Raw genomic sequence first — 13,301 nt, 5'->3', positions numbered from 1 at the left:
AAATGACTCAACATAAGATTTATGCTTTTGTACTACGTTGTATAGTTATTATTTCATTCCACATTGTACCTAAACTTCACAGCAGTTATGGAGCACCTACAAACAGTAATGCAACACCATCTTTACCGCCAGCCCAGGATCTGTACTTGCTGTTCAGACAGATTAATTACCACAGGATTAAAGCCAAAAGACTGCATGGTATTTGTTCTTGCTGTAGCAGAGTGATGTTGCTAACACGTGAGGCAGTGATTCATCATTTAAGCGTAGAAGAAATATGTAATAGAAAAGATTAGTTTTCTCAGGAAACTCACCTGCCTTAAAAAGGAGGGTGGGGAGAAAAAATAAGGTGCAGCATGTTTAAGACCAACTCATTTTTATTTCAGCATGAGCTTTTGTAGATATAAACCCACTTTCTCAAATGCCATACAGAGTGATAGTAATGCCTCAGGTATAAAGCATATTTATGCAGTTGAGAGAGTGTGATAAAATGTTATGGAATCCAGAAAGATTTTTACTTGTTTTATTTTAGCATGCACTTCCATGGCTATAAACCCATGATTCTGTTGCAAGATGCAAATCATGTCCCTTGCCCTAAAGTTTCAAAGGGCTGGGCGAGGTGATACAGTATGTATTGGTGTGCAAAAGCAACAAATCTGCTAAACAAAAGTGAGTTCCCCTGGGTTCAAAATTCTGAGAAGATTCCTTTTGTTATATGTGAAGTAGCAAAGACTATTGTATTGTGTTTAGTGTACCATGAAGCCACTATCTTTATTCATACCTTTGCTAATGGAGCGGAATGTGTGGATCTAATTCAATTCAGCTGCTTCTCTTTCTAGTCTTCTAGACTCTTTCTAGACTGTGACCTGCAAATCCCTTAATGAATGTCCAAGGTTGAAATGCTCTGCAACTGGTTTTTGGGTACTACCATTTCTAATGTCAGAGTTGTGCCCATTTATCCTCTTGTGTTAAGACTGTCCTGTTTGTCAACTGGAGTGTAGACAAGCACTGGTGACAGTGAATGCCATATATCACATTCGAGGAAATTAAATGCACCTTGGTTATTATATGTGATGCTATTGGCCCCTGTAATATTGTTCCCACAGTAGATGTGGGGACAAAGTTGGCATCTGGGTTTGTGGCATGGTCTTGTTCCTGTAGTACCATCTATGTTATGTATCCTGTTGTGAGTACCAGTAGTTATTATGATTTGGAGGCTGTTTAAAGGCCTTCCAGAGCTTGTGAGGGGGACTACGTTATTTTCCAGAAGTGTAACTTGATGATAATGTGTTTTGTGTAGTCTCACTTGGAGACTGTAGGTGACAAGTAGGGGTGTTCTGTCATTTTGTTTTCAGTCTATCTTGTAGTAGACATTTGCTGGTTATAATTTTGCCTTGCTGATTTATTGAAAGCAGATTTATTGTTTTCACACATCAACAGTAACTGAACATCATAAAGATCTAAAGGATTAGTATCACCTCATCCAGAAGCCCTTTTGAAACTTTAGGGCAAGAGACATGACTTACATCTTGCATCTGAATCATGATTCTGATCTTGTGTCTGATTTGCATTTCAAGTGAGTTTATATTCATGAAAGTTCATGCTAAAATAAAAACAAGTTGGTTTTAAAGATGCTGCCTTTTCCTTATTTTTCTCCCCTCCCTTCCTCCTTTGCATGCTGCAAGAAACTTGCATGGTTATGTCTTTAAAAAGACTTCAGGTAAACCTCCGTTGTCTCCAATGGCAGCATGCACACATGCTGCCATTGAGGGTACTGTGGGCTTGCCACCCACAGATTTTCAAATATGGAGATGGCAAGTCTGCGGATACCAAGGTCCCACTGTATTATCAGCTGAATACAAGAGATGCTACAATGCTGTTTTAAAATGATTTTAAAGCCAGTAGAAGTCTCCCTGATAATCAGATAATTGTGGACCGATTTCCCAGCTTAGACCATTAAGGACTGCTTCACACAAATTCATTTCCTTGGAATATCAAAGTTGTATATGTCCTTAACTAGCAAACACTCTTCGGCTAATGACCCCCTTAATTGTCAAGAATTAAGGGCCAATTAAAATCATTGTAGCCTCTCCTGTATTCAACTGGTAACATATGTACAACACATGTACATGTAATGACAAATACATCACTCTGTTGTTGCTGTGTGCCTTCAAGTTGTTTCTGCCTTATGGCAACCCTAAGGCCAACCTATCACAGGGTTTTCTAGGCAAGATTTGTTCAGAGGAGGTTTCCTTTTGCCTTCCTCTGAGGCTGAGAGAGTGCGACTTGCCCTAAGTTATCCACCTAGTGTATTTCCTTGGGTGACTTTGAGCAAGTGACACACTCTCAGCCTCAGTACAGAAATGTCATTGTGTGCAAAACAGCCCTTGGAATACTTTCTTCCAGTCTGAAATCTTCACAATTACTTCCTAAGCGACCGTGGAATAGTCTGCTAAGGTTACAGTTTTCCAATGACGAAATCCACATCCAGCCTTCACAAGACCACAGGAGCTAAACAGAGCTTGGACCTAAAAGGACAGTTCTCAGAAACCCCGCAGGGCTTCAGCCTTCCAGCAGAACTGCTCCCAAGTGAATTTCTCCCCTTTTTCTCTGCAGGAGAAGTGTCATTACATCAGACTCAGAAAGTTCTCCAATAACAAAGGAAATCACCATCCATGCTGTACCCCAAATTCTTCCCTTACCCTGGAAGTTAAGAAACCATTTAATCCCTCAAGGCTCCTCTGCTTCCTGGCTTTCTCCCAAAGTGGAAGAGGAGGAGGAGGAGGGGGGGGGGGAGAGGCAAATACTTGCTCTGCTGCAAGGTTTCTCTGCTGCCCAGATTTTTCCTGAAGAGAGATGTCCAGGTGGAAGAGGAGGACAGGCAGTGGAGGAGATGGATAGAATTAACATTAATAACAGGAATAAATTCTCATTAATTAATTAATTAAAACCCACCTGCGGCCCAAAGAAGTTTAACCTACTTTAATTGTGGCCCTAGAATCGTAGAGTTGGAAGAGACCCCAAGGGCCATCCAGCCCAACCCCATTCTGCCATGCAGGAACTCTCCATCAAAGCATCCCCAATGACAGATGGCCATCCAGCCTCTATTTAAAGACCTCCAAGGAAGGAGACTCCACCACTCTTCCAGGGAGTGTATTCCACTGTCGAACAGCCCTTACTCTCAGGATGTTCCTCCTAATGTTAGGGTGGAATCTCTTTCCCTGGAGCTTAAATTCATTGCTCCGTGTTCTAGTCTCTGGAGCAGCAGAAAACAAGGTTGCTCCCTCCTCAATATTACATCCCTTCAAGTATTTAAACAGGACTCTCATATCACCTCTTAACCTTCTCTTCTCCAGGCTAAACATCCCCAGCTCCCTAAGTCTCTCCTCATAAGGCATGGTTTCTAGACCCTTCACCATTTTTGTCACCCTCCTCTGGACCACAGTCCACCTTATCAACATCCTTTTTGAACTGTTGAGCCCAGAACTGGACACTATATACTTCTATTAATGCAGCCTAGAATCGCATTGGCCTTATTAGCTGCTGCATCACACTACTGCCAGCTCCTTTTTTTGGCTTTGATAGAGAGATGCCTATCTAATCATCCCATTCTCTAAAAGAAACCTTCCACAGCAAAAGTTAATGTCATCATTAAGCCTGCTTGCCCACTGCAGAAACTCTTATCACTGCATCATAACCGTCCCAGTTTGATCAATCTTCTGTCATCACATAGAGAGAGAGAGAAACCCAGCTGGGCGAAGGATGAGGCTCCTCACCAGAGTGCGCATGCGCGAGGGTCCCAGCAGTGAGAGAAAGACCCACTCCTCCTGTTTCTGTTCCCAATCTGAGCCTCTTTGCTCCTGTCTCAAGAGGAAAGAGGGGAGGGGCGGGGCACGGGCGTCGACTCGCCCCGCCCATACGCCCCGCCCACCGCCACCAGCGAGGGAAGAGGGCCGCGCGACAGCCGTTGCTTTCGAATTTCAGCCAAACCATTCCGCCCCTCAAGGAGGGGGGGCGACATGGTTCATGTATATCTCACACTTCTTATTCTCCCTCCTTTAGGCCTCAGAGGGAACACACTTTTTCCAATTTAATTGTTAATTATTTTTAAAACTTTCCCACCCTTTTCTTCTACTTTTTATTTCCACACAACGCCTATGAAATCAATTGTGTCCCCCCCTGTTTGGTTTGGTGCTTTGGTACAGTCCGCAGTTGTCTCAGGTTCTGAGAGGGAACCTTTTTTTCCCCTCATTCTTCTCTGTCAGTGTTTGCGCTTCTCTCCATTGGAGACCGAGGGAGATGTAAAGCTTCCTCGGTCACCATTGGAGGGGCTTTTTTTATAAGTGTTACACAAAAAGAAAGAGGTCGGCTTCCAAAGCTGTATTTCTCCCTAGTAATAATAAATAAAATATAAATAAAAATTAAAAAATCACACATAATATAGACAAGTAAAACAAAATAACGCCATGCAATAATAACACAGTGACACAGTATACAAAGACAACAACAACAAAAATAATCCTTATGTACATATCTAAAAATTTTCTAATTACATAAAATAATAATAAAAGCTTTATTTTTAACCCTGCCTCTCTGTCAGAGACAATAATGGATGGGTGTTTTTTTGTTGTGGAAATTTTACTGGATGTTTTAAAAAGACACGAAGTGAACCACAAAATGTTCAATATTAACATCGTCTACTAAGGGCCTTAGGTCCAAAGCACACTGGAGAAATAATCCAGTTTAAGACCGCTTTAACTGCCCTGGCTCAGTGCTAGGGAATTCTGAGAACTAGTTTTGTGGTAGACTTCAAAGACATAGCCGTGTTAGTCTGTAGAAGCAGTATGTAAAGAGATCTTGTAGCACCTTTGAGACTAACCGAAGGAACGAAGTTGGCAGCATGAACTTTCCTAGACTTCAGTCTACTTCCTCAGGGGTATTTAGTGGAGTGGAAACTGTCTGTCCCTGGTTTCCACTCCACTAAATGCACCTGAGGAAGTAGACTTAAGTCTACGAAAGCTCATGCTGCTAACGACTTTCTTTCAGTTAGTCTCAAAGGCGCTACAAGATCTCTCGACATAGGTGTTTATCAGACGAGCTCTTAAAGAGGTACTATTCCAGTGTGACTCCTCTAGCTGTCTCCTGTTGCATGCTGGGATTGGCAGTTTTAAGGAGGGTATTTAGAATTCTCAGGCAGAGAAGTTCAGCTCCTTAAAACTGCCAATCCCAGCATGCAACAGGAGGCTGCTAGAGGAGTCACACTGGAATGGTAGCTCTTTAAGAGCATAGTGAGAACTGTAGTTTTGTTTGACATTTAGTCCTCTGTCAAAAAGCTCTGGTGCCACAATCAACTACAATTTCCAGGATTCCCTAGCACTGAGCCAAGGCAGTTAAAGCGGTCTCGAACTGGATTATTTCTCCAGTATGTTTTGGACCTATGAAGGAGATTTTATTATGTGAACTATAGCCCAGTCATAATAATTCTGGGAGAAAGAAAGAGACAAGACTACTTCCGATTTTACATATCATTCATCTATGTGTGATCAATAGGAAAAAGTGGAAATTTTCAGGAAGACTAAAGGATCAACAAGCCCATTAAGTGGATTAGGGATATGCTCATTGTGTGATCATGTCACATACTCTTATCCTAAGAGGAAAGCAATGGCAAACCGCCTCAGAATAAATCTGGCCAAGAAAACCCTTTGGACTTTATCACATGGGGAACATTGGGGATTTAAACAGCTAAAATCATGTGAAAATGGCACAATCGCTATTAACAATTTCACACAACGTTGCAATCAAAGTGCCATTGTCCTGGGAATAAACAGGCAATAAACAGCAACAAATCATTCACAGGAAAATCCCATGAATGATTTGTTGCTGTTTATTGCCTGTTTATTCCCGGAATAACGGCTCTTTAATCAATGTATGTGAAAATGATAATCACAATTGCATGGTTTTCACATGATTTTTGCTGTTTAAACCTCCGATTTTCCCCGTGTTATAAAGTCCACGAGAGGGTTGTCATAATACAGAGTTGATTTGAAGATAGAAACATTTATATGCTGGGTAACATAGAGGTATCATTTGACCGTCCCATATATCTTACCAATTTAATAATCCCCAAATTTAGACATGCTTTTACTATGGCATGTTTTAATGTGCTACCAACTGTGTTGGAAGATAAATATTTACAAAATCCATTTAACAAGCATACTTGCCGATGTTTAAATCTAGAAATAGAGTCAACTGATCATGTTTTATTTTACTGTCCATTTACCAAGGCATTCGTTTTAGTCTAATCATTCAAATTTTACACAAATTTCCAGGGAGATTTTATCTCTCCCTTCTACTTGGGGACTGGGATGCTCAAATTTCGGAGAAGGTTGCTAGGTTCTGCGCCTCTGCTATTACTACTCATACACAAATTTTAAGGGGGAACTTTTAACACAGAAACATTAGTCTTAGCTATGAAATTTTAACATTTTACCTTTCTTGGCTTTCAGTTTTAGAGAAAGAGACAGAAACAGTTAACCATCCGTATTTAGCATGTTATGAATTTTAGCTGTATTTAGTTGTATTTGTGTGTATTTTTATGTACAGTATTTTATGCATTTTATTTTATATTTACTCTATGACCGTAAATAAATGATTGATTTATTTGAAGGCTCATAAGAACAATGAAAGTGCAGACCTATTAATAAATAAATAAAACCAGTACAGACTGGCCAAAATAAAGCTGCTTCAGGTCACTTTGGAGGCATGCTGTTTAAATGATGCATGTGTCCTAAGAGGCTGAAAGCAATGCCAAAGTCATGCACCAGTACTAAGGACTGGAGCACAGCTTTGGTGCAGCTTCTGGCCTCTTAAGATGTGTGTGTCATTTAAACAGCATGCCTCCAAAGTGACCCGAAGCAGCTTTATTTTAGCCTGTCTATTAAGGCCCATACAGTAGTTATCCATGCGGTACGTGAAATTTACTGGAGCAGGATAATATAATGAGGGGGTTATCTGAAATGAGAATGTGAACAAAAGGGGAGATCAGCACAAGCCCTTCCAGGCCCCAGAACTTTAGTACTCTCAATAACCATTGCCATTATGGTTACATTCGTGTACGCATGGGAAGAAGTCAGTCTGAGATAGGGTTCAGTCTGACCAACCCCCAGTGAGGTCCACACTTGAACCTGGAACTCCCAGGTCCCAGTCAAACCTCAAACCACTATATCACTCTGTCCCTCTGATATGTGTGTGCTGTTACAGTTATCCCTCTGTATTCACGAATTCTTTATTCATGGATTCAGCCATCCATGGCTTGAAAATATTCCAAAAAATATAAACTCCAAAAAGCAAACCATGATTTTGCCATTTTATATAAGGGGCACCATTTTATATAACGGACACTATTTTACTTTCCCCTTGTCTATCATGGGACTTGAGCATCCACAGATTTTGGTGTCCATGGGGGTCCTCGAACCAAATTCCAGCAGATACTAAGGGCCCACTATATTTTCTATAAGCCACAGGTAATAAATGGCCTTTCCCTGTCCAACCTAGAATTCTATTATTATATTCAAGAATAAGAAACAAATGAAGAGAATAGTGGACACTCCATAAGTAAGAGATAATCTTGAAAAAATCTAGACCTTGGCAGTATCATGATGCTCTTACAGCCAAGTGTCATACATATGGAGTGCTTCAGTTCATGAAGGATATATAATACAAACATCATTTTCTAATTTGTTTAGTAAATATATTAGCAAGTATCCTTTCATGTGGTGTTAAAAACTCTTAGGGATGCTTGCAAATGTTCTCCTGAATAAACAAATGAAATAGATTAATGAGAAAAGCCATCCATTGAAACTGCAAAGCAGTAAGGCACCACTGAACTAACTAAATAAATACATACATTCTGCTTCACTTGCCCAGTGCCTACTGACAGGAAAATTTATGGCAAAAAAATATGTATCACTTCTCACTCTCAAATCTCTGGACAACTACATAAACTGGATGTTCAAAAGGAGAAGAAAGAGAGGGATCTAGTATGACAAGTCAAAAAAAATGTAGAGCATGAATTCCCAAATGCTAACATCTATCTGACAGGTAGGGGAAAAACATTAAAATGCAATCCCTCTCACTTTCATCCAAGCTGGGCAGCTAAGAAAAAGACAGGTCCCTATGAAAAAACAAAAGCAAAAAGCACAGCATCAATGAAGTGAAGGCACAGAGAAAGAAAAATAATAGTAAACAATTCAGAATAAAGAGGAGGTTGTTGTTCTCAGGTGGAGATGTTCCTAAACAACCAAATTCCAGTCCCTTGCTATTATATATATATATTCAAATTTTAAAAAATGTAAAGATCCTTCGTTCCTTCCTTCCTTATTTTTAATTTAGAATGCATCCACACAGTAGAAATAATGCAGTTTGACACCACTTTGTGGCTCCATCCTATAGAATCCAGGGATTTGTAGTTTTGTGAGGCATCAGCACTCTCTGGAAGAGTACTACAGACCTTGTAAAACTACAAATACTAGGATTCCATAGGATGGAGCTACAGCACTTAAAATGGTCCCAAACTGCATTATTTCTATAGTGTAGATCAGGGGTAGGCAACCTGCAGCCCGCGGGCTGGATGCGGCTCGGCGTGGCCTTGGGACCGGCCCCAGCCCGGTCCTGCCGCCGATTGCCACCGGGGCCTTTGGCCTCTTGCGCGCAGGGGCAAGGGGGGCAATTGTCTATAGAAGCCTCAGAAACATGCATTTATATTAACATTTTTTTAAAAATCAGCAAATTTTTTCGCATGTCCTCCACTTTTTTAAAAACAGTGTCCACCATTTGAAAATTTTGTCCTACATTTGTCCCCGTTTATTTATTTATTTAAATTTTTAAAATTATTTAATTATTTATTTTTTGGCTTCGGCCCCCCAGTTGTCTGAGGGACAGCAACCTGGCCCCCGGCTCAAAAAGGTTGCCTACCCCTGGTGTAGATGCACCCCTAGCTTCACTTTGTGAAATAGTTTATGTGAGTGGGTTTCTGCTGGAGCAGAAAAATGTGGGTTCAAAGGAGTGGACGTATTGAATATTATGATGATCAGACTGCCTACTCCTCCCAGTACACATTGTGATCTTCCTTCAGTTTGCCTTTATGATAAATGGATTTCTGTTTGAACAGTAAAAAGTAATTTTATGGGGTGCTTAGACTCCACCTTTTACTATTGCCCCAGCTGCCATTGCTGCCACTACGTTGTTTTACAGCTGTGCAGAGTTGTGACTGCACTTGTCATCTGTCTGTCTAGTCTGAGAGATCTTTGCTTAACTCCAGTATGAGCTAAGAATTTTTTCTGTTTCTCCATATGCTTACATGTCTGCAAACCTTGGTTCCTCCAAGCCTGTTGATATATCCCCATTGTGGGCACAGAAGCTACATTTTCACCAAGCATTCCCTTTACAACTACCTAAAACCAGTGTGATGTTGCCAGTGCAACCAGCAATACAACAGCATTGACTGAGTATAGCGCTGGTCAAAACAATCTGTATGCACAACCATAGAAACCTGTCTCCTCTGGGCACAGCAGCTCCACCCTAACAACTCAACAGAATGAAAGAAAGAATAATAACTAAGAAGGTATCATATCACTTAGAGGGAATCACTGGGCCTTGCTGAAAGAAAAAAGATGTACTCATGAACAAGGATTCAAGGCAGGAAAAATTTGCAATAGTCAAGGCTGAAGTCATTGAAAAAAAAATATCCACAGAAAGATACAGACATTGTTTTCCATCCATTGAATATGTAATAGAAAATCCCTGATGCAATGCTAGCATCATGTCTGATGAAACTTAAAATAGCTCAAAAAATATGGTTAGCCTGAAAGACATTGATTTATTTTATAGCTTGTGGTAACCTCCAGTGAGTTGAATCAGACTTACTCCAAGGGTCAGATCAGGGATAAGAAACATTAACTTGGGGACTTCATTTCTCATAATCCCTGTACCTATATTAGCTGTGGATTCTTGTAATCATAGTCCAGATCAGTAATGTTTCCTAGGTGTGATTCAAATGCATAGGCTGTACTGTTGGGCTACATAAAATAATTATATCCACCTTTTACATGGATTCCCATAAGCACTGCTTGGGGTGGTGGAGACTGTAAACATCTCTCTTTTATATCCTGTCTTGGTCCTTTGAGATGTGTCTTTCAGGCTACCCATATTCTTTGAGAAGTCTTAAGTTTTATAATTCAGGAATAAGAGAGGTGAAGAGAGCAGGTCTCATCACAGGGTAATGTATTGAATTTCAGCTTTGGCATCATATTCTGCTTCCTTTGGGTGTTCACACAGTTCCCTCTGAAGTCAAGAGGTTAATGTCAGAAGGAACACTGCTCATATTTTCAAAAAAAGCTATCACAGAGTTCACTCACACTGTATGTGTATGTGTGTATGTCTGTGTGATCGTATTTTTTCCAGACTCAGCTTTGGGTATTTGGAAAACCCTGGAACAGGGTATACACATAGAGGTACAAGACTACAGTACTTCTAACATGCCCCCGCCTCAGAATACAGTGTTAACATAACACATCATCTTTCCCTGAAAAGAAGTACATCACCCAGAAAAAGAGGTCAAAGTAAGGTTCAAATTACCATTACAATCTACATGTGCTAATTTATATGCACAAACACTCATTTAGAAATTATTACCACAGTTTCAACAGAATGTGGTATCTCTCTCCAGATAAGAGAAGAAAATGGCTAGGTGACTTTTTTTCCTATTCAATCTGCTATCTAGTGTTAACATCTGCAACACCAAAGCCCTGCTCCTTGTTCTCATAGCTCATTTCATGTAACTGGACTCTGCAGTCCTTCAAAGAGAGGATTTTCCTCTGTAAAGCAGGAAAAATGACCATGCTTCAGCTAGTCCCCATTTGCCAACCCAAAGTAGGAATCAAAAGTAAGGGTAACTCAAATTCTCAAACAAAACTGTACCTGGAGACAACTCATTAAAAAATGGAGCTTTGGTACAAGGCCCTGAAATCTTGTTTCAAAGCCAGGAGCTTTGCAACTTGGAAAAATAGCCGCCAGAGCTTGCCTGAGTCCCGGGCTGAAGCCGGGCTGTACTCGCCTGGCAGCTTTGGCAGCAAAATCTTTGTGGCATGACCCGGCTGCATCCCAATTTAGGCTTGAATTCAGATGAAGTAAAATGGGTTATTTACTGTATATAGTCATGTATAAGTCTAGAAATGTTAGTCAAAAAATTTTGACCCAAAAACTTGTCCTCAACTTATACATGAGGTCAACTTATAGTTGAGTATATATACGGTAGTAAATGGAGCAATAAGCTCCTTAGTTACACAGGGAGGTACACGTTAACACCTTGCACAACTTCCTAGTGAAACACCTTGGCCTGATTCTTGCCATTCGACATCAAAAAGATGATTGAAACTGGTCCAAGCAGATTGATCCATCAGTGGCTGCACTCAGCCCTAACTTTTCCCAATAGAATCAGGTCCCTCTGCCTCATTGGAAGGGGCCTGAGGAAGAGGTCTCAAAGGAGATCATACCAAGACAAATTAGGATAACTGGTTGCAGAATTTGGTATGTAATCTTCATCCTTGCTTTTGAAAGAATTAAAATAGTGGTCCCTGGCTTAGGGCCAGTCTTTGAGCTATCAATTGTCAGTTCATGGAGAGCTTCCAGGAAAGGAATACGTATACAGTTGTAGACAATAGGCAAAAATATAATACTGGCCTCTGACACATCAGGGGGGGAAAATTGATCAACACATCAGATAGCCTGAGAAGCACTGCTTCTGAATATTCTCTGAGCCAACTGGGATGTGGCAATAATAATAATAATAATAATAATAATAATAATAATAATTTTTATTTATATTACTGTGGATGTTCAGAAATACCTTCCGCACATGCTCAAGGATGGCCTTTTTGTTATTAATTCACATATTTCAGAGTCCAGTTAGAGTGTTCTAAATTACATTCTGACATTCAGTGCTTGGGAAGGTCAGTTTATAAATCTATACATGGTGTGGAGAAATGAACTAAGAAGTGTTTCCCTCTTTCAAATTGCAATCATTGTTGTCAAAAAACATTTGATACGTATATTTACAATTAATAAATAATCCTGATAGTACTGATGAGAAATCTGTACTTAGGACAAAAGGCTACTGTTAGAACAGAATACAGAGAAACAGAACAGTGCCTAACTGGCAAAGGGGTCAGGCAAGCTTGCATTCTATCACCCTATTTGTTCAACTTATATGTAGAAAATATCACGAGAAAAGCAAGCTTAGACTCAGAAAAAAGTAGGAGTAAAGATAGGGGGAAGGGATATTAACAATCTAAGATGTACAGATGACATCATATTACTAGCAGAGAACATCATGGACTTGGAACAATTACTAAGGAAGGTCAAAGAAGAAAGTCTAAAGGCAGGCTTAATGCTGAACTTAAAGAAAACAAAAATAATGACCACAGAGGATGTATATGCAGTCAACCTAGACAATAAAAAAAATCAAAACAGTAAAAGAATTCCTATATCTTGGATCAAACATTGATCAGGAAGGCAATGCTCTCCCTGCCTGGGGTGTCACCTGGGGCAAGGGAGTGGGGCCAAAAGGGCAGTCCCCACACACTGCTGCCACAGAGCTTAGAATGGCACTACAGCATCAAAATGGAGGGTGCTCTTAGCCTTCTCAGCCCCCTCCCTTGCCTTCTGAGTCCTGCATGGCCATTGCCGCACGGGAACCGGAAGGCACCTGCCTGCCCCCTGGACTTCTGAGTCCCACATGGCCATGGCTGTGCAGGAAAATGAAAGCAGCAGCAGCCACCCTTATGTGTACAACCCCACCAGGTAACATCCCCCTATGGGGGTGACTACCCCACCTTCTGCCCCAAGAACAGCCAACAAGACAGATGGGTCCTTGAACAGATCAAGCCTGGACTTTCCCTTGAAGACAAGACGATTAAAGTGAGGCTATTGTACTTTTGCCACATCTTGAGAAGGCATGACTGATTAGAAAAGACAATAATTCTAAGAAAGGTGGAGAGAAGTCGAAAGAGAGGAAAACCACACACTAGATGGATAGACTCTATTAGGGAGTTCACAGGTATGAATTTGCAGGATCTAAGCAGAGCAGTGGAGGACAGGGAATCTTGGAGATGTCTCATCCATAGGGTTGCCATGTCAGGAACAATTCAAAGGCGACTAACAACAACAAATTTAGAATCAAGACAGATTTTAAACAAAACTAGTTTAGTTTGCAATGCATGTTATAAATTACTTCATTTGATGTAATC

At 40.6% G+C, this 13,301-nt stretch overlaps 1 protein-coding gene across 4 annotated transcripts in view; it reads right to left on the bottom strand.

Annotated features, from left to right (window-relative positions):
• NSUN7 (NOP2/Sun RNA methyltransferase family member 7) overlaps window positions 1-3,903 on the bottom strand; it is a 36,343-nt gene extending 32,440 nt beyond the window's left edge. The window contains exon 1 of one of the 4 annotated variants that reach the window (XM_042467273.1): window positions 3,774-3,903. The gene's annotated coding sequence lies outside the window, so the exon portion shown is untranslated. The other 3 variants (XM_042467274.1, XM_042467275.1, XM_042467272.1) reach the window with 3 other exon arrangements.
• Window positions 3,904-13,301: the final 9,398 nt, after the last annotated feature.

The sequence above is a fragment of the Sceloporus undulatus genome, chromosome 5, assembly GCF_019175285.1.
Source record: "Sceloporus undulatus isolate JIND9_A2432 ecotype Alabama chromosome 5, SceUnd_v1.1, whole genome shotgun sequence".
NCBI lineage: Eukaryota > Metazoa > Chordata > Lepidosauria > Squamata > Phrynosomatidae > Sceloporus > Sceloporus undulatus.
This window is presented reverse-complemented; position numbering and strand designations above follow the sequence as displayed.